This window comes from Aotus nancymaae, unplaced genomic scaffold (assembly GCF_030222135.1).
Source record: "Aotus nancymaae isolate 86718 unplaced genomic scaffold, 86718_ANA_hifiasm-v0.15.2.pri h1tg000010l, whole genome shotgun sequence".
NCBI classification, from domain to species: domain Eukaryota; kingdom Metazoa; phylum Chordata; class Mammalia; order Primates; family Aotidae; genus Aotus; species Aotus nancymaae.
This window is the reverse complement of record NW_026988421.1, coordinates 64299340-64322025: the sequence shown is the minus strand read 5'-3', so window position 1 is coordinate 64322025 and position 22686 is coordinate 64299340. Positions and strand designations below refer to the sequence as shown.

The following is a 22686-nucleotide window of genomic DNA, read 5'->3' as shown; positions in this document are numbered from 1 at the left end:
GGGCCCACCCTACCTGCACCTCCATGGGCCAACTGGGCCACAGCCCCAATGATTCCTGACACTGCCTTCCTTCTGCCCTCACCCCAGAAATCACTGTGAAATTTCATGATTGGCTTAAAATGAAGGAAATAAAGGTAAAATCACTTCAGATCTCTAATTAGTCTATCAAATGGAACACTTTCATTCTTCTCGTATCCATCTACTTTTTTATCCACCTCTCTACCAAAAATTGCTAAGTGCCTATGCAAACTGGCTTTAGATCCCAATTCGGGGCCTGCTGGAGCTCCGGCCTAAGCACCAGCATTTGGCAGCACGCAGGTAGGACAGTATATGATGGACTGGGGAGCACAGGTGTCCGCCTGGGTCCATGCGTGGTCTCCATCCTGTTGCTGATGGAAGATTTGCAGATGAGGGCACGTGGCTGAACAGAGAAAACAGGCCTCCGCCTTCCCAGCAGTTCCTGTGCAGATGCTGCTCAAGAAAGGCGCCATGGAGGGGCAGAGAGGAAGCGGTCTGTCTTTTACCATAAGGCTGATTCTCTTTAACTGTGTGACCAGCAGAAGCAGGTGTGTGTGAACTTGGCACAGATTGAAGAATCTGCCCCTGTTGAGGTGGGTGGGCCTGACTGTTACCCCCCAGGTCCTATAACTTGGATGGATTTGGATAGTGAGAAAGGAGGCCTGGACCAAGATGTGAGTCCTGTCGAAGACTTCCTCTCTAACCCCCGGCTTGGTCCCTCTCAAATACCCAGTGGAATTCCAACTTGAAGGATTGCATCCTGCTGGGGCTGAATGTGCCTGCCAAAGACAGGTCCAACCTGCGTTCCTGGTTCCCCCATTCAGAGACTGCCCTTCTCAAGGGCTCTGTGCCTGCGCTGGGAAGGAAACAACCATGGGAAGGAAACAACCATGGGAAGGAAACAAATGTGTATAAACCGCTGTCAATAAATGACACCCAGACCTTCTTGCTAAAAATAAATAAATAAATAAATAATAAATAATAGGGTGGTCAAGGTCGACCTCACTGTGCAGTAATATTTCAGCCAAGACCTGAGGGAAGTTACACAATTGGTCATGTGGATGGATATATGGCAGAATTTTCCAGGAAGAGGGAACTGCCAGTGAGGGTGAAGAAGTGTAAGAGGTACAGATGCAGGAGCAAGATAAATGAGGTCAGAGAGGTACAGGGTAGGGGGGATATGTCAGATCCTGTGGGCCTTATAGATCACTGTAATAACTTGCTTTGCTTCTGAGGAAGATGGAGAGCTGTTATAGAAGTGAAACGACCGGCATACATTTTACAAGGTTCACTCTTACTTCCATTTGAGAATAGACTATTGGCAGATGAGAGTGGAAACAGAAATAATAGAGAAGCAATTATCCCAATAATTCAGGCAAAAGATATTGGTAGCACAGACTACAGTGATATATCTGTTGAAGAGTTGAAGGAAGAATTAGTGACAGACGCAGAGAAGACTAAGAAAAGTAAAGAAAGGAATCAATTATTAACTAGAGAAACCAGGAAATGGCATAAAGAAAGGTAACCATAGCAGTCCACATGAATCAGTTGTGACTAACATTTACCTAGTGCTATGGTTTGGATATGGTTAGTTTGTCCCCAGGAAACTCATGTTGAAATTTAATCCCCAACTTGGCAGTGCTGGGTGGTGGGGCCTAGTAGGAAGCATTTGCATTATGAGAGCAGATCCTTCATGAATGACTTGGTGCTGTTGTTCAGGCAGTGAGTTTTTGCCCTTGAGAAACTGTATTAATTCTCTCAGGAATGCATTAATTCCTGAGAGAATGGGTTGTTATAAAGCCAGGGTGCCCTCAAGTTTCCCCCTCTTCACAGGCATCTACTTCCCCTTTGACCATCTCCACCGTGTTGCGACACAGCATGAAAACCCTTGACAAGGCCGAGCATGTGGCTCACGCCTGTAATTCCAGCACTTTGGGATCTGAGGTGGGCAGATTACCTGAGGTCAGGAGTTCAAGGCCAGCCTGGCCAACATGGTGAAACCCTGTGTCTACTAGCAAAAATTAGTCAGGCATGGTGGCGCATGCCTATAATCCCAGCTACTCAGTAGGCTGAGGCAGGAGAATCACTCGAACCTGGGAGGCGGAGGTTGCAGTCAGCTGAGACTGCACCACTGCACTCCAGCCTCGTCGACAAGAGCCAATCTCTGTCTCAAAAAAAACAAAAAACATTAAAACCTCATGGAGATGTCACATTTTTACCTAACCAGATTGACAAATGTACAGAATTTTTATAATACACTATATTGGGGAGGATAATAGATAAACATACATTCTCATACATTGCTTGTAGAGTGTAAATTGCCATGTCAATTTGATAAAATTATAAAAATTACAAAATGTAGATATCCCTTTCCAGAAAGATCTTGTTGCCCCAGCTGCTAGGAGTTCTGGCAGCAGACAGTCTTCAATTGTCAGCCTCTTCAAGTTTTGCCTCAGCAGCAAAGAGCTGTCTCACCCAAGGATACGCTTTTCTGTCGCAGCCCACATCCAGTGACTGATATAGAGGCCTTGCCATTTCCCCCCAATGCAGGACAACTCTGCTGAGTCATTTCAGCTGTACAGCTTTCCTATGGGGTTATCTTAGGCTGCATGAGTGCATCACAGGTCAGCTTTCCCTTCTGCCAAATTCCCCTTCTTTCTTCTCCCTTCCATAGCTGTTGAACCCAAGGGTACCTCCTAATAAATGTCTGGAACTCTAAATTTCTGTCCCAAAGTCTGCTTCCAAGAGAAATCAGTCTGTGAAACTCATGACTCCACAACTTAATTTCCAGAAGTTTACACAGACTCACACATAGACAAAAATGGTGTATATATAAGGTTATTTATTGCAAAAAAATTTTTTTGACATAGGATCTTAGTCTGTAGTCCAGGCAGAGTGCAGTGGCATGATTATAACTTACTGTAGCCTCCAATTATTGGCTCAAGGTATCCTCCCATCTCAGCCTCCCAAGTAGCTGGAACCAAAGGTGTGAGCCACTCTGCCTGGGTAGTTTATTTTTATTTTTTGTAGAAATGGGATCTCTCTATGTTGCCCAGGCTAGTCTTGAACTCCTGGCCTAAAGCACGCCTCCTGCCTTTGCCTCCCAAAAAAGTGCTGAAATTACAGGTGTGAGCCATGCATGACTTATTGCAAATTATTTGTAAGAGCAAAAATTGGAAATAACTTAAATATTTGATTACATAAATCAGGTAACTGATTAAAGGCATATGTATACAATGAAATATCATGTCACAATATAAAAAGCAGGTAGTTGTTTATATAATGATGGGAAAAAAATCTTCAAAGTGGAGCAGTGTGAAGAAAAGGAGGTGAGAATGACTCCCAATTGACCAAAGCCCATGCGCCCTGCATCCCAGAGGCTGGTGCCTACATCCTGCCACCACTGTCACCAAGCCCAAGAGAAAGGCTGAAGGGGATTTTAAAGGAAATAAAGCCAAGGTGAAGGACAAACTTCAAAGAAGACCTGGAAGGTTGTCTGCTAAACCTGCTCCTCCAAAGCCAGAGTCCAAGCTTAAAAAGGCCCTGTAAAGAAGAGAGAGAAGGTAGCCAAAGGGAAAAAGGGAAAGGCTGATGCTGGCAAGGGAATAACTCTGCAGTAAATGAAGATGCCCAAATAAACCAGGCACAAAAAGCTGAAGGCAATGGAGATGCCAAGTGAAGTGCCTGCAGTTTTGTTTAAGACAGTGTCTCACTCTGTTGCCCAGTCTAGAGTGCAGTGGCATGATCTCGGCTCACTGCAACCACCGCTTCTCAGGTTCAAGCAATTCTCCTGACTCAGCCTCCTGAGTGGCTGGGACTGTAGGCACCTGCCACTACAGGGGTCTAATTTTTGTATTTTTAGTAGAGACTGGATTTCACCTTGTTGGTCAGGCTGGTCTCAAACTCCTGACCTCAGGTGATCCACCCACCTCAGTCTCGCAAAGTGCTGGGATTACAGGCCTGAGCTGCCATGCCTGGCCTGCATTTTTGATAACTGTGTACTGGTGACCATATAGTTTGAAATACTATTTTTTAAGGTCAGGTACAATGACTCTCATGCCTGTAATCTGAACACTTTGGGAGGCTGAGGTGGGAGGATCACTTGAGCACAGGAGTTCAAATCCAGCCTGGGCAACATGGTGAAACCCCATCTTTACAAAAAAAAAAAAAAAAAAAAAAAAAATTAGCTGTGTGTGTGTGTGTGTGTGATGGCACATGCCTGTAGTCCCAGCTACTCAGAAGGCTGAGGCAGGAGGATTGCCTGAGTCCAGGAGTTTGAGGCTGCAGTGACCTATAATAGCACCACTTTACTATAGCCTGGATAACAGGGTGAGACCTCACCTCTTAAAAAAAAAAAAGTGTGTGTGTGTGTGTGTGTGTGTGTGTTTGTATGTAACGAAGGATGCATTAAAACCATCATTGGTTGCCTATGAGTAGATTTGGGTGTCTCAGGGACAAAAGTGAAAGGGAGGCTTTTCTTTTTTCTTTTTGAGGTGGAGTCTGACTCTGTTGCCCAGAGTGCAATGGTGTGATCTTGGCTCACTGTAACCTCGGCCTTCTGGGTTCAAGTGATTCTCCCTGTCTCAGCCTCCTGAGTAGCTGATATTATAGGCGCCCGCCACTACGCCCAGCTAATTTTTGTATTTTTAGTAGAGACAGGGTTTCACCATGTTGGCCAGGCTGGTCTTGAGCTCCTGACCTCAGGTGACCCGCCCTCCATGGCCACCCCAAGTGCTGGGATTACAAGCCTGAGCCCCTGCACCTGGCCTAGACTTTTCATAGTATACATATTTGCAGTTTTGGGATTTTAAACCATCTGAATGTGTTACATAATCACTAGAAAAAAATTTTTGCTTTAATTATTTGACTTTCAAGAGTATATACTGCCAAGCCCAGTGGCTCATGCCTGTTATTCCAGCTACTCTGGAGGCTGAGGCAAGAAGAATCGCTTGAACCCGGAAGGCAGAGGTTGCAGTGAGCCGAGATTGTGCCATTGCACTCCAGCCTGGGCGAAAGAGCAAAACTCCCGTCTCAAAAAAATAAATAAAATAAAAATAAAAATAATGAAAAAGAACATATTGTATAGAACTATTCCCATTTTTTAAAAAATTGTAAATAGATACACACATTGATATAAGCACAAAGAGTTTAGAAAAATATAAAAACTTAATAGTAGTTACCTCTGCAGGTAACATTAGAGTGGAGAGGAGGGCTTACTTTTTTTTTTTTATTTTTTATTTTTTAGAGAAAGTCTCGCTCTGTTGCCCAGGCCGGAGTGCAATGGCATGATCTCGGCTCACTGCAACCTCCACCTCCTGGGTCCAAGCGATTCTCCTGCCTCAGCCTCCTGCGTAGCTGGGATTACAGGCACCTGCCACCACGCCTGGCTAATTTTTGTGGTGGTGCCTGCCACCATGCCTGGCCACCGTGTCCAGCCTGCTGAGGGCTTTTTCTTTTTTTTTTTCTTTTGAGACGGAGTTTTGCTCTTGTGGCCCAGTGCAATGGTGCTATCTCAGCTCACCGCAAACTCTGCCCCTTGTGTTCAAGCCATTCTCCTGCTTCAGCCTCCCAAGCAGCTGGGATTGCAGGCATAGACCTCCACACCCAGCTTTTTGTATTTTTAGTAGAGGCGGGGTTCCTCCGTGTTCATCTGGTTGGTTTGGAACTCCTGACCTCAGGTGATCTGCCCGCCTTGGCCTCCCAAAGTGCTGGGATTACAGGCCTGAGCCACCGCGCTTGGCCGGCTTACTTTTTATTTCTAATCCTCGTTAATTGTTTGAATTTAAGGGTCTGCATACCTTTTTTTTGAGACGTTGGATCGTCGCTCTTGTTGCCCAGGCTGGAGAGCAATGGTGCAATCTCAGCTCGCCGCATCCTTCTCCACCTTGGGTTCAAGTGATTCTCCTGCCTCAGCCTCCTGAGTAGTTGGGATTATAGGCATGCGCCACTATGCCCAGCTAATTTTGTATTTTTAGTAGAGATGGGGTTTCTCCATGTTGGTCAGGCTGGTCTGGAACTCCCAACCTCAGGTGATCCACCCGCCTCAGCCCTCCAAAGTGCTGGGATTACAGGCATGAGCCACCGTGCCCAGCTGGGTCTGCATACCTTTGTAATAAAAAAATATTTAAATTTATGAGACAAAATTTTAAAATAGGGAAAAATCCAATTTAGCAATTATTTTAGAGGAAACTTTATGCTAACAGGAGGTTGAAACCTAATCGCCTAAAATAAGAAAACTGGAGCATGTATACTAACTTTGCTTTTTCTCCCTTGTTTAACCTTATTTATTTATTTATTTATTTATTTATTTATTTATTTTTTGAGATGGAGTTTCGTTCTTGTTACCCAGGCTGGAGTGCAATGGCGCGATCTCGGCTCACCGCAACCTCTGCCTCCTGGGTTCAAGCAATTCTCCTACCTCAGCCTCCCAAGTAGCTGGGACTACAGGCTGCGCCACCATGCCCAGCTAATTTTTGTATTTTTAGTAGAGACGGGGTTTCACCGTGTTGACCAGGATGGTCTCGATCTCTTGACCTCATGATCCACCCGCCTTGGCCTCCCAAAGTGCTGGGATTATAGGCGTAAGCCACCGCGCCTGGCCTGTTTAACCTTAATTATTCTGAGTAATTGGCTCAACTAACAAATTTCTTAAAACATCTAGAATTGCCGGGCGCAGTGGCTTACGCCTGTAATCCCAGCACTTTGGGAGGCTGAGGCGGGCGGATCACGAGGTCAAGAGATCGAGACCATCCTGACCAACACGGTGAAACCCCGTCTCTACTAAAAATACAAAAAAATTAGCCGGGCATGGTGGCACGCGCCTTGTGGTCCCAGCTACTCGGGAGGCTGAGGCGGAAGAATCGCTTGAACCCAGGAGGCGGAGGTTGCAGTGAGCCGAGATTGCGCCACAGCACTCCAGCCTGGTGATGGAGCAAGACTCCGTCTCAAAAACAAAACAAAACAAAACATCTAGAATTAAATTTTAGTTGCAAATAAGAAAAGTTCCTGTAAGAGGGATTAGGAAATGTATTGGTCTTTTGTAAATTCAGTAGGTTTTCTTCTTATTGGCAGTATATAATCAACTAAAATCATAAAAAAAAAAAAAAAACTACAACCTGACTCTAGTAATAAAAGTAGAAATAAAATAACTAAAAAACAATCAAAGAGTTGATGTTGAATGTTCTGTCCCATGCTGGAATGATGTCTAAGAGAGGGAAATTGGGGAGCCGTTAACTTTTTTCTTTACAAGAACTATTTAAACTTATAGAAAAAAGTGCAATAGTAGAGAACTCCTGAATATCATTTATTTATATTCACCAATTTTTAACATTTTCTTCCATTTGCTTTATCATTTTCTCCCTCTAGATATTTTGATTTTTTTTCTGACCCATTTGAGTATAGGTTGCTTACATCATGCCTTTTCCTCTTCATACTTTAGCATATATTTACTAAGAAAAAGATATTCCTTTTAATAATCACCACAGTTATCAAATGTAGGAGCCACTTTTATCTAATCTGTGGTCCACATTCCAATTTTGTCAACTGTTCTGACAGATCTTTTGTAGCATTTGCCCCCTCTGGTATAAGTTCCAATTTAGGATCATGTATTGACTTTTTTTTGTCAAGTCTCCTTAGCCTCTTTTAACATGGCGTAATTAGTTCCTCTGCCTTTTTTTCTTTTCGTGATGGTTATTTCATAGAATGCTTCTCAACATGTGTTTGGTTGATATTTCCTCAAGATTAGATTAAAGTGATATTGTGTCCTTCTCAGAGTATTGCATCAAAGTGTTACACAGTTACCATTTCCTTTTGTAAAAATTGTACAGTCTGTGGGGAGATATTTTGAAACATAAGCATATCCTGCTTCTCATAAAACTCCCTGCTCAACCCCTGATCCATTTAATTGATAGTGTTTGCCTAAACATATCTTTACCATAATGGTTGCAAAATGGTGGTTTTTCCCGATATTACCACTATCTTTGGATTTATCAGTAAGAATTCTACTTTAAGGAAAGCCACTGTCCCATTTCCCCATTTTTCTTTTTCTCATTACTATAGATTCTTGGATTCTTATTTTATTCAATGGCTACAACGTATTATTATTATTATTATTTTGAGATGGAGTTTTGCTCTGTCTCCAGGCTGGAGTGCAGTGGCACGATCTTGGCCACTGCAACTTCCGCCTCCCTGGTTCAAGCAATTTTCCTGTCTCAGCCTCCCGAGTAGCTGGGACTACAGGTGGGTGCCACCACACCTGGCTAATTTTTGTATTTTTAGTAGAGACGGAGTTTTATCATGTTGGCCAGAAAGGTCTTGATCTCTTGACTTCGTGGTCCACCCACCTCGGCCTCCCAAAGTGCTGGGATTATAGGCATTACCCACCTTGCCCAGCCACATATTACTGTTCTTATATTGGTACTCAAATTATCCCAGATTTGGTTAGTGAGAGGCCCTATAAGCTGGCTCCTTTTGACATGTCCTCAGTTTATTTTCTGAGAGCTTCCTTACTTTCAGATACAACAAGATGTCCCAGGTCATGCTGTACCTTTATGCCATAGCCCTGAAACCAGGGCTGTTTTCAAGAAGACTTAGTTCCTTTTTGTGGAGAAAGGTATTTCAGAAATCAAGATCTGGGCAGAGATTAATTAATTCTGAAGTTAGTTTCAATCATAAATCAAGTAGAATGTTTCAGTTTTTATAAGTCATCATATTTAGGCCATCCTCCCACCTCTTTGTGGTAAAAAGCCAGGAAACATTTAAGCTTTTTAAAAATTTTTTTCTATTTACTTGAAGATAATTAATTCTGGCTACAATCATTAAAAAAGTATACTCAGTGCAAGAACAACTATGGGTCATAAGTCTCTAGATAGCTACTCAAGTACAATATATCTTCAAAAAGGCTGGGCATGGTATCTCACACCTGTAATTGTAGCACTTTGGGAGGCAAAGGCGAGTGGATCTCTTGAGCTTAAGGGGTTTGAGACCAGCCTGGGCAACATAGTGATACACTGTCTATACAAAAAGTAAAAAAAATTAGCCAGCCATGGTGGTTTGTACCTGCAGTCTCAGCTACTCAGGAGGCTGAGGTGGGAGGATCATTTGAGCCTGGGAGGTTGAGGCTGCAGTGAGCAGAGATGCAGTGCATCTGAGGGTACACTGCATTCCAGCCTGGGTGACAGAGTAAGACTAAGACTCTCTGTCTCTTTGTCTCTGTTTCTCTCTCTTTTTGTGTATATATGTGTGTGTGTGTGTGTACACATATATACTCTCAAAAGGATTTTGTGATGGAAGACTGCATAGATTTTGAGATACTATAATCTATGGAACCCTGAAGATAAATGTAATAAACCAAAGACTATCTCACTGTATTCATTTTAAAGAAACTGAATCATAGCTTTAGAAAATAAACAGTTTTGTCTGATACTTGTTGCAAAAGATGTTTTGTTTTTTACAGTGGTGTGATATGTAGTAGACTGCTGTGGTAACACATATTATTTTAATGTGAAAAAGTAGATGAACTATAAAATGTTTGACATAAGGACACCAATTTCTATTTTAACGAATGAAATTAAATACTGTCCCTCGATAACACAGATCTTTCTTTCTTTCTTTTTTTTTTGAGACGGACTCTCGCTCTGTTGCCCAGGCTGGAGTGCAGTGGTGAGATCTAGCCTCACTGCAACCTCCACCTCCTGGGATAACACAGACCTTTCAACACAACACACTTTTGAAATACTGAAGACAAAATAAATAAACATTATATTTTATATGTGATAGTGTGATAGAACTGGGGGCAAAGATCAAATCTATTTATTCATTGAGTATACAGGACTTAGTATTCATTCCCAATCCTATCATTGCAGGGGAATCACCTGGGACTTTTAAAATCCAGATTCCAGAGCATCACCCTTGTCCACTGAAACAGTGGGTCTCATGATCCAAGAATCTGTATTTAAAAAATCTCCTCAGATAATTCCCAGGCATTTGGGCACCTGACTGGTTTGGAAACTACTGAACTTGTTAAAAAACATTTGTACGGGAGTGCAAGTATCATTACAGATACAAGTTGCCCAAGGGTAGGAATCGAGCTTATAAATTTTTATAAGCCCAGCAGTAGTTATGAGCATTACATATAGTAATAGTAGGCATTCAACATATGTCTGTGAAAGAATTTTGATTTCAAATTTTATTGGTCACCAGAGGAGTCTTAGTATTAGTTTGTACAGGAGATATAAACCTTCATTAGTGATGTCATACATTTATGTGACTGGGAACACGTTGCATTGCATCCTGAAAAACAATATTGAATTGATGGACAGATTTCTAATATAGAATGGAACTTTGTTTCTGACCCTGAATTCTGCTAACTTACACTCTTAGAGAAGAAGAAAGAATACTCACATTTATTTGTGTAAGATTGGTCTAGTCTATAATTGTCTCTGTCTTGTTCTCCTTTCCATTCAATGTTCTACTTGATGCCAAAATGACTAGACAAAATATACAATAGCATTTAACATTTGTATGGTTTAAAACAGTGGTTCCCAAAGTGTGGTCAAAGACTCCTGGGGGTTTCCTGAAAGCCTTTCTAGTAATCTGTAAGGTCAAGACTGTTTTAACAATACAGTGTTATTTGCCTATCACTCTAATTCTTTCTTGAGTGTATAGTAGAGTTTGCCAGAGGCTACATGATGTGTAAGAGTACAAACATTTAATGCTGCAAAGATAGGAGAATCTGTCTTCTATTAAGCAAGACATTAAAGAAATTTGCAGCTGGGTGCGGGTGCCTCATGCCTGTGATAATCCCAGCACTTTGGGAAGCTGAGGTGGGGGGATCATGAGGTCAGGAGTTTGAGACTAGCCTGGCCAGGAGACCAGGCTGGCCAATATGGTGAAACCTCGTCTCTACTAAAACTACAAAAATTAGCTGGGAGTGGTGGTGGGCACCTGTAATCTCAGCTACTCTATAGGCTGAGGCAGAAGAATTGCTTGAACCTGGGAGGTGGAAGTTGCAGTGAGCCAAAGATCACGCCATTGCACTTCAGCCTGGGTGACAGAGTGAGACTCCGACTCCAAAGAAAAAAAAGAAAGACATTTGCAATAACATAAAACCATGCTACTCTGTTTTTTTTTGAAGATTCTTTCTCTTAAGAATACATTATTTATGCAATATATAATGGATCTAATATTTTTAAGATTCTTTCTCTTAAGAATACATTATTTATGCAATATATAATGGATCTAATATTTTTATTTATTTATTTATTTTATTTTTATTTTTTTGAGACAGAGTTTCGCTCTTGTTACCCAGGCTGGAGTTCAATGGCGCGATCTCGGCTCACCACAACCTCTGCCTCCTGGGTTCAGGCAATTCTCCTGCCTCAGCCTCCTGAGTAGCTGGGATTACAGGCACGCGCCACCATGCCCAGCTAATTTTTTATATTTTTAGTAGAGACAGGGTTTCACCATGTTGACCAGGATGGTCTCGATCTCTTGACCTCGTGATCCACCCGCCTCGGCCTCCCAAAGTGCTGGGATTATAGGCGTGAGCCACCACATCCAGTCTGAATTACACGATTTAAGAGTGGAAGCCTCAGAGTCCTTCAAGTCAGGTCTATGTCCCCGCTACTGCATGTACTGCATTACCTAGGGTTGTCAGCCTGCTTCCTTACCTGCAAAATAATAAAACAGTATCCATTCTAGAGTGCTTGTAGACAAATACTGGATTGTATATAAAGCAGTAGCACAACGCCATGAACACATTTATCGTACTTAGGTTAGTGGGGTCTGAGAAGAAATGGAGAAAACAGAGTTGATTCTGCTTACTTCACAATTTACCCCAGGGATGGTTCTGTTGGCTTTGTTTTGTTTCCATGGTTGTTGCCTTTCTACAGCTCTGCTACGTAAATTGTTGGGAAAAAAATTTTATTTTAAACTTCTCTGGGACGAACGCGGTGGCTCACGGTTGTAATCCCAGCACTTTGGAAGGCCAAGGCGGGAGGATCGCCTGAGGTCAGGAGTTCAAGACCAGACTGGCCAACATGGCGAAACCCTGTCTCTACTAAAAATACAAAAATTGGCCAGGCTTGGTGGCAGGCGCCTATAATCCCAACTACTCGGGAGGCTGAGGTAGGAGAATCGCTCGACCCCAGGAGGGCAAGGTTACAGTCAACCGAGACTGCGCCATTGCACTCCTATCTGGGCAACAGAGCGGGACTCCATCTCAAAAAACAAAACAAAAACAAAAACAAAAACCCAAACAACAAACAAATAAACACAGAAATTCTCTGGTATTATAGTCATATTTCTATTCTATTTCCACGGCAGGGGAGAGGATCCTTTCCCATCCCATGTTCTGATAAAAACACCTTCTTCAAGGGAAAACATTTTTTTTCTAGTAGCTTAGAAACTATACACTGCAGTAATATTAGTCTGCAAATAAAACACCTGAAAAACCATCCAGTAAAGGAAGTTTCTAAATCCAAAAAGGCTCAAAGTTATGAAACAGGAACATTTGATCTCTGATAAAATTTTATCTCTAAATAAACCTAAATGGAGTTGGAAAGAAATAATTTCCAACTTACTGTGGTCCAGTTTTCTTTTCACGAATTCCTTTTTGCTTAGCCAATACGAAAACGAGTACAGAGGAGTTGTCAGAAGGCACAATAAATTTCTCAACAGATTCCTCTGCCCCTAGTGGAGAAGGAAAATAAAACAGAGGAAATGCCAGAGGGCTTCTGGGAGTTCTCCAGTTTTCCGGCCTAAACGCTGAGGGCGTAAGCGGGCGAGGACGGAGGGAGGGCGGGGTCCGAGGCTGGGGCGTGGCGCGTTGATTTCCCCTCCCCTCCCTAGTTCTTTTCCCCAGTGCCCCTCCCACACGCTTGTCACCACGATCCCGACGGGCCCAGCGGCTAGGAGAGTCACGTGAGAGTGGGCGGAGGAGGTGGAGGTTTGTCTCCGCTGTTTCATCTCTATGCCTGTCAGAGGTGGGCGGCTTTGACCGAGGAGCTGCTGGAGCTCGTTCTTGGACGCGTGAGTCTTGGGATTCCGGAGGGTATTAGGAGACAGCAATTTAGGGAAGGGGAACGGAGTTGGCGAGACAGCCTTAGGGAACTGGGCTCCAAGGCTGGCCGTTTGTCCCTCCCGGGCATCCGGCTACTTCTCGGTTCTGGCGGGATACCTGCCTCTCCCTGATGCGCTCAGCTTTTGGTGCTGAGAGGAGTTCGTAGTCCTGCTTGCTTCCGGTCCTCCGCTTGCTTCATCCCAACCCGTCCCTTCTCCCTGTCCCGGGAGAACTTCTCCCAGTGCCGGGTTCCCAACTTGGCGCCGACGCCCCCCTCCTCTCAGGCGACTGGGACACTCTGGTAGGCTTGACCGGCTCTCCTGGAATTTGTGGATATGGTTGGAAGTGGGTGCGGGACTTCACAGATGGATTTCTGATACAGAGATATATTAACCACTGAATCGAAATAAGTAGAAAATCAGTGAGGATTCAAAGGAGCAATACAGAGTGCAGGCTACTCAGGCTGTTCAGTTTTTATCTTTTCCAGTGCTTTCCCGTTTTCATTCTCTCTCCCTGTTTTCACCGATCCATCCTGGCCCTCCGTAGGATGTTTTGAGAAAGAGCTAGTTGTTACTATGTGAACATTGACAGAAGAGTTTAAAACGAACTGTTCTTTAAGTTGCCTTCTCTATAGTCTTACGGATTATGGTTTCTTTACCTTCCCTTTTCCATGCTTAAAAAATATGGTGGCCATTAATAAATAGAATAAATATATTATAGCTGAGGGACTAGAGTAAAATATTTTATTTTCCCTGTGGTACGTTAGGAATGCCCATTTTCTTCCTATTTATTAATAAATGTTTCTATCGCACTTGTTTGGGTGGCTTCTTTGATATATATGCCTTTGTTTCTATCAGAACGTGTGCGGAAGTGATCTAACAGTATAAGAAAGGAGTTTGCCTTTCATTAGGTGAAACATGTTCGGGGTTGATAGCTGTAGGAGAATTTAGGTTTCATTGGACCATATGACAAATAATAAATGTCAGCATCTTGAGACAAAGGTGTTGGCCAGAATGACCCACTTACTATGTTTCTGGTGTGGAGAAGATAATGAGCTTTTTGAATATTGCCTTATCCTAAAAACTTTAGAACTCACTGCCACTTGTCTGTGAGAAGGTGGCTTTTGCCTCTAGCTATTCTTTGTCCCCACCCTTGGCATGTCCCTGATCGCCTCTTCCACTTAACAGCACTCTGGCTAATATATCAAGAAAGTGTCCCTGGCACCTAAGTGTCCTTACTGAGAGTCATAAAACATAACGTTAGCAGAAACTGAATATTATGGAGTGGCTTGTGTGCCTGGGGAGAAAGAGAAAGAATGATAGAAACTAATAAAACTAATAAATGCAAGAGAACCAAGTATTTATTGCTGTCTTCCTTTATATTTACTATATCCAGTAGACTGTTTACATTCCTAAGACTGTTTACATTTTTTTTTTTGAGACAGAGTTTTTTTTTCTTCTTTTCTTTTTCTTTTCTTTTTTTTTTTGAGACAGAGTTTCTCTCTTGTTGCCCAGGCTGCAGTGCAATGGCACAATCTTGGCTCATTGCAACCTCCACCTCCCGGGTTCAAGCAGTTTTCTTGCCTCAACCTCATCGGTTGCTGGGATTACAGGAACCCGCCACCATGCTTGGCCAATTTTGTATTTTTGGTAGATATGAGGTTTCACCATGTTGGCCAGGCTGACCTGAAACTTCTGACCTTAGGAGATCCACCCACCTCTGCCTCCCAAACTGCTGGGATTACAGATGTGAGCTACCGCGCCCAGCCAAGAAGGGCATCTTGAGACTAACTTTCCTGTATTTAAGAATAAAACATCGTTCAGGTAGGCTTGCATATGAAAAAAAAAAAAATACTAAAATGGTGGGTGTGGTGGCTCAGGCCCATAATCCCAGCACTTTGGGAGGCCAGGTGGATCCCTTGAATCCAGGAGTTTGAGACCAACCTGGGCAACATGGCAAGACCATCTCTACAAAACATACAGAAATTAGTTGGGAGGCCGGGCGCGGTGGCTCACGCCTGTAATCCCAGCACTTTGGGAGGCCAAGGCGGGTGGATCACGAGGTCAAGAGATCAAGACCATCCTGGTCAACATGGTGAAACCCCGTCTCTACTAAAAATACAAAAAATTAGCTGGGCATGGTGGCGCGTGCCTGTAATCCCAGCTACTCGGGAGGCTGAGGCAGGAGAATTGCCTGAATCCAGGAGGCGGAGGCTGCAGTGAGCCGAGATTGCGCCATTGCACTCCAGTCTGGGTAACAAGAGCGAAACTCCGTCTCAAAAAAAAAAAAAAAAAAAAAAAAAGAAATTAGTTGGGTGCATACCTGTAGTCCCAGTTACTTGGGAGGCTGAGACAGGAGGATGGCTTTGAGCCCTTGAGGTTGAGGCTGCAGCGAGCAGTGATTGTGCCATTGCACCCCAACTTTGGTAACAGAGCGATACCCTGTCTCTTTTTTTTTTTTTGAGACGGAGTTTCGCTCTTGTTACCCAGACTGGAGTGCAATGGCGCGATCTCGGCTCACCGCAACCTCCGCCTCCTGAGTTCAGGCAATTCTCCTGCCTCAGCCTCCTGAGTAGCTGGGATTACAGGCACGCGCCACCATGCCCAGCTAATTTTTTGTATTTTTAGTAGAGACAGGGTTTCACCATGTTGACCAGGATGGTCTCGATCTCTTGACCTCGTGATCCACCCGCCTCGGCCTCCCAAAGTGCTGGGATTACAGGCGTGAGCCACTGCGCCCGGCCGGTGATACCCTGTCTCTTAAAACAACAACAACAAAAGACTAAAACAGTGTTATGGAATTTCTCCATAATGCAGTATTAGGCAAAATAATCATTACTGAAATATTTAACTGACCAACTCCTTCAGATCTTATGCTATTCAGAGTTATAGGACTGATATAATTGATAAAGCTTTTTTTTTTTTTTTTTTGAAATGGAGTCTTACTATGTTGCCCAGGCTGGAGTCTAATGGGTCTTGACTCACTGCAACCTCCGCCTCCCAGGTTCAAGCAATTCTGCCTCAGCCTCCCGAGTAGCTGTGACTACAGGCGTGTACCACCACACCTGACTAATTTTTGTATTTTTAGTAGAGACAGGAGATGGGGTTTTACCATGTTGACCAGGCTGGTCTTGAACTCCTGTCCTTGAGATCCTCCCAACTCGACCTCTCAAAATGCTGGGATTACAGGCATAAGCCACCATTTCTGGCATTGATAAAGCTTTTTTAAACCCATTTTTTCCACTTTCAGTCTTTAAAGTTAGCTCTATCTCTTGAGCCATTTTTACAATGGCTGTAGCACTTGCTGAACATTAACCATTTTTTCCATATACAGTTGTTTAATGTTTCCCTTTTAAAATGAGAACCAATTTTTAATAAATTAATTGTTTAATACAGATGGGGTTTAGCCATTTTGCCAAGGCTGTTTTTTTTTTTTTTTGCGAGGGGAGGATGAGTGGCGCCGAGCTGGCGTCACTGTGCTCCAGCCTGGGCGACAGAGTGAGACTGTCTCAAAAACAACAACAAAAACTTAAAGTGCCTATTCTAATAACCTTGCTTGGACAGTTATTTGGATTTGGTGTCTGTTATAAGCAAAACTTATAATTTAGATTTTCCTTTTTAAAGTTTGTTCTTTGAGTATGGGAGTTAAATTAGCAAGCTGTTTTCTTCTTATTTTTTTTTTAAAGTAAACATGAATACTTTGCCTACCATCCTAGTAAAATTGAGTCAGCACTCTATAATATGACACAAAAGGGTATTAGAATCTAGCTCTAATGTATCTTTCTTCCCTTCTTACTTGTTTTCCCATGTTCTAGTCAGAATGAGACACTTTTTGCTCCCCCTGTTTGCCATGTCTTTTGTGTCCTTATGCCTTTATGTAGGCTGTTTGTTGTGCTTGGAATGCCTCTCCACCGTTCTGCCATTTTCCAACTGGTGAGCTGCTGTTCATTGTTAAACTAGATTAATGAGTTGTTGTTTAGTATGTAGAACCTCCCATTACCTTTGGGTGGTTGTCTTCCTTGTTGGTTCTCATAATTTATTTTATCTGTTTAAAGCAGTCTTTGTGGAGCAGTTATATATATTGTCTGTTAGATTGGGTGATTATTGATGCCAGAAACTGGGTCTTATTCATCACCATATTCTGAGTACATAACAGAGTATGTACTCTGTTATGGCTTACGGCTGTAATCCCAGCACTTTGGGAGGCCAGGGCAGGGGTGGATCATGAGGTCAAGAGATTGAGACCATCCTGGCCAACATAGTGAAACCCCTATCTCTACTAAAAATATAAAAATTAGCTGGGCGTGGTGGTGCATGTCTGTATTCTCAGCTGCTTGGGAGACTGAGGCAGGAGAATCACTTGAACTCGGGAGATGGAGGTTACAGTGAGCCGAGATCATGCAACTGCACTCCAGCCTGGTAACAGAGCAAGACTTTGTCTCAAAAAATGAAAAAAAAGATGTAATTCAAGAGAGTAAGTGTGTACTCTGTAATGTTTATCAGTCTGATGTATTTAGAGAATTTACCTGGACACGTCTAGAAAATTCCATCCACATATTCTACCACACATCAACAAACAGGTGTCTGATATGTGTAAGACATTAAAAGGAGAGATGAAATATGTTCCATTCTTCAAGGATCTTATAGCCTAGTGGGGAAAATAAACAGATGAACTGATAATTACAATTTAAATTTTAGCTAATTAAAAATAAAGAAAATAAAAAATTAAGATTCTCTCAGTTTTACTAGACATACTTCAGGTGCCCAGTACTCACATATGAGTAGTGGCTACTGTATTGAACAGCACAGATACAAAATATTTCTGTCATCACAACATGTTCTACTTGACAAGAGCTGTGGTAGAACATTATAAATAAACAAATCTGCATTCTCTAGTTTGAGATGATAGTTAATTTCATTTCAACCAAATTTCTTGTGGTTTTTCAATTAAAGTTCACTTTTAGATTTGAAAGTTGTATTTTTTTAAATTTTAAGCAGATTTTATTGTAATGTATTTCAAATAAAGTAGCATTATTAATTTTTTTCAGGTCTTTGACCTGTAATAGCATTTAAATTAAGCAGTTTTAGAATTTGATTTTCCATTTAAGGATTGATATTATCTGATATTCTATGCTAATAAGTCCTGAGATTGTACTGAAGCATAATGGTTAAGTGCAATGCCATTGGGAGCCAGGGGCAGTGGCACACACCTGTAATGTCAGCTATTCTGGAGGCTGAGGTGGGAGGATTGCTTGATCCCAGAAATTTAAGACCAGCCTGGGCCACAGTGTGAGACCCCATTTCAAAAACAAAAAAATTAAATAATAAAGATACACAATTATTTTTGGAAAACAATGTGTTAGGGATCAGAGAAACCTGCCTCTGCCATGCTATGATATTAGGCAAACTGGCTGTTTTTTTTCTTTTTTTGAAACAGAGTCTGGCTCTGTCGCCCAGGCTGGGGTGCAGTGGTGCGATCCTGCCTCACTGCAGCCTCACCTCCTGGGCTCAAGCTATTCTGCCTCAGCCTTCCTAGTAGCTGAGATTACAGGCGTGTGCCACCATGCCTGGCTAATTTTTGTATTTTTAGTAGAGATGGGATTTCACCATGTTGGCCAGACTGGTCTCTTGAACTCCTGACCTCAAGTGATCTGTCTGCCTCGACCTCCCAAAGTGATGGGATTACAGGCATGAGCCTCTGTGCCCAGCCTAGGAAAACTTCTTGACAGCTTTGAGGTTTGCTGGTTTTTTGTTGTTGTTTTGAGTTGGGGTCCCGTGCTGTCACCCAGGCTGGAGTGCAGTGTTGTGACCATAGCTCACTGCAACTTCAAACTCTTGGACTCAAGCAATCCTTCCACCTCAGCCTCCTGAGTAGCTAGGACTGTAGGTTTGTGGCACCACACTTGGCCAATTTTTACCTTTTTTGTAGAGACAACAACAATCCCTGATATGTTGCACAGGCTGGTTTCAAACTCCTGGCCTTAAGTGACCCTGCTGCCTCAGCCTCCCAAAGTTCTGGGATTACAGGTGTCAGCCCCTGTGCCCAGTGAGCTTTGGTGTTCTTATCAGTGAAATGGGAGTAATAATAACATTTACCTCAAAGGATTACTGAGGACTAAATAAGGTAGTGGATATCAGGTACTTAGCATAGTACCCCTCACAGAGTAGTGTTCATTAAATGCTAGCATTAAAAAGAGTTTAAACTACTAGTTGTTACATTTTTTTTTAATTGAGGAAATTGGAGTATGGAAATTGGAGTATGGAAATTGGAGTATGGGTGTTAGGTCATACTAAGGAATGGTTAAATTTGTTAAGTATAACTGACATGACTATGTGGGAAAAAAGTCCATATTTTTGGAGAGGCATACCAAAATATATAGCAGTGAAATGATATGATATTTGAGTTGCCTTAAAATAATCCAGGGAAATAGATGAATAAAAGGGACAAAAAAATTGGTCTTCCGTTTCTGGTGAAGAAGTAGTAACAGGGACTAGGCTTACCTTCCTGCCTGAAATAGCTAAAAAAGCAGACAGACATGTATAAAACAGTGGCTGTCTAGATTTTGAACATTGTGCAGTCAAGGAGAGTAATCCCTGAAAGATAAGAGAGAAATGAGATGAGGTCTATGATTGCTCTGGCTTGCTGCCTAGACAGTTTTCCAGCTGCAGAACAGGAATAGGGAACCTAGGCAGAGCACAATGGTTTCCCTTAATTGAAGGAATCTGGGGAGGCCAAAGCATCTGCAGTTTGGAGAGCAGAAAACGAGATAGCTACAGAGAGGGAGAACTTCAGAGGACTGCCGAGGATCCCTCTCAGGTATTCTGCTGAGAACTGATCAGTGCATGTATGTGACGAAACTTCCTGAAGCTAGGAAGATAATCACTTGAAAAGATCAGATGAAACAATACTTGCTGAATTAGGAATAATGGGTTTTTATTTATTTATTTATTTTACCAGCCAGTGAAAACCATCTTTACAAGGTATTTATGTAGAGTCTTGTAAGAGTTTTACCCTAATAGTGGGTAAATTAGCCTTGAACTAAATGCTTCTCCAACCCAGCCTGACAAAGCTTAAAAGCAAGACCTAAAAGGGCCCAAACTCTTCCCTACTAATTTAATCATGGCCCAGAAGAAAGCTCAGAACTAGTTATAGGAATACAAGAAAGTACATAAGGTAAAATTCACAATGTCTGGCATCCAATCAGAAATTACTAGGCATACACAGAAGTAGGAAAATATGACACATACTGATGAGAAAAAAATTAAAAACCAAAACAGAAGTGACACAGATGATAGAATTAGTAAAGAAGGATTTAAAACCGTTTTATAACTATATTCCATATGCTCAAGAAACTAGAAGATTGAGCATGTTAAATAGAGACATGGAAGGTATAAAAAGACTCAAATTGAACTTTCAGAGATGGAAACTATAATGTCTGAGATGAGAAATACATTTAATGGGATTAATGGCAGATTAGACATCAGAGAAGAAAGCCTAAGCCAAGACTCGTGAAATATACAAAATAATCTATGCAGAATTCTTGCCAAAAATACTTAATTTGACTGTGATCTAACCTTTAGTTGTAAATTCCAGTTTACAGGCAAAAAAAGGAATAGAGAAAGATTTAATACCACACCACAAGGGGGCTGGGTGCTGTGGTTCACGCCCGTAATTGCAGCACTTTGGGAGGCCAAGGCCGGCAGATTGCTTGAGATCAGGAGTTTAAGACCAGCCTGGCCAAAGTGGTGAAACACTGTCTCTACTGAAAATACAAAAATTAGCTGGGCATAGTGGCGCACACCTGTAATCCCAACTGCTGCAGAGGCTGGGGCACACGTATCACTTGAGCCCAGGAGGCAGAGGTTGCAGTGAGCTAAGATCATGCCACTGTACTCTAGCCTGGGTGACAGAGTGAGACTCTATCTTAAAAAAAAAAAACAAAAAACAAAAACCCAAAAAACAAAACAAAACAAAAAAACCACACCACAAGGAAACAATCAGACAAATCCACAATGTGAAAATGCTGTAATGTATTTGTCCTTTTCAGAAATTAGGGTTGTGCTGTGATTGTACAACATGGTGAGTGTATAAGCCATTGAATTTTATGCTTAAAAGTGGTCAAAATTTGAGTAAATTTTATGTATATTTTAGCACAACTTAAAGATTTACCATTTTAATAATTTTTAAGTGTATAGTGGCATTAAGTACATCCACATGGTTATGCAACCTTCACTAGCATTCATTTTCAAAACTACTTCCCAAACTGAAACTCCATACTCATTAAACACTCATTCCCTATTTCCCTCTTCCTGCAACCTCTGGCATCCATCATTCTACTTTCTGTCTCTATGATTTGACTATGCTAGGTACCTCATGTAAGTGAAATCACACCATATTTGTCTTTTTTTGATTGGCTTGTTTCCCTTTGCCTAATATCCTTCAGGTTCATCCATGTTGTAGCATATGCTAGAATTTCCTTCCTTTTGAAGGTGAAATGACATGTTGAAATCTTGCCATGATTAAGAATAAAAAAGGCTGGATAATATTCCTTGTATGTACATATCACATTTTACTTATCCATTCATCCACCGGTGGACACTTGGGTTGCTTCTACCTTTTGGCTATTGTGTACAGTGCTGCTTTGAGCATGGCTGTACAAATGTCTATTCAAGTCCTTCCTTTAAATACCTTTGGATACATACCTAGAAGTGGAATTGCTGGATCATATGGTAATTTTATGTTTAATTTTTTGAGGAGCTGCCATACTTTTTCAATAGTGGCTGCACTATTTTACATTCCTATTAGCAGCGTACAAGGGTTTCTGTTTCTACACGTCCTTGCCAACACTTGTTTTCTGTTTTCTTTTCTTTTGTTAATTTAAGTAATAGCCATTTGAATGAGTATGGGTACATTTTATATTATGTGTATTTTTTGGGGGGAGGGAGGATACAGAGTTTCGCCCTTGTTGCCCAGGCTGGAGTACAATGGCAGGATCTTGGCTCCCTGCAACCTCCACCTCCTGGGTTCAAGTGATTCCCGTGCCTCAGCCTCCCTAAGTAGCTGGGATTACAGGTGCCCACCACCATGCCCAGCTAATTATGTATTTTTAGTTGAGATAGGGTTTCACCATGTTGGCCAGGCTGGTCTTGAACTCCTGACCTCAGGTGATCCACCTGTCTTGTTGGGTTATAGGCGTAAGCCACCATGCCCGGCCTATTATGTATATTTTAACACAATAAAAACTAAAGTTGTAAGGGGAGAAAAAGGCTATATGTGGAGAAACTCTTCTAGTTTAAGAGAAACTGACTAAAGAAACAAAACCAAAGATGATGTATCATATTTGTGTGGATCCTGGTTTGAAAAATCAGCTGCAAATTTTGGGAAGTTTGTATGTGTTCTAGTATTAGAAGATATTAGGTAATTATTAATTTGAATAAATTTGATTAGTTATGTAGGAGAAAATATAGTTGTGTAGGAGAATATTAAAATATGTAGCGGTACACCAGGTGTGGTGGCTCACGCTCATAATCCCAGAGCTTTAGGAGGCCGATGTGGGAGGATTGCTTGAGGCCAGGAGTTGGAGACCAGCCTGAACAACATAGCAGGAC

At 42.1% G+C, this 22686-nt stretch overlaps 1 protein-coding gene across 1 annotated transcript in view; it reads left to right on the top strand.

The window, feature by feature from the left end:
- Positions 1-12935: 12935 nt before the first annotated feature.
- MICU1 (mitochondrial calcium uptake 1) overlaps positions 12936-22686 on the top strand; it is a 233556-nt gene continuing 223805 nt past the window's right edge. Inside the window, exon 1 of the mRNA XM_012460264.2 lies at positions 12936-13047. The gene's annotated coding sequence lies outside the window, so the exon portion shown is untranslated. The remainder of the gene's footprint in view (positions 13048-22686) is intronic.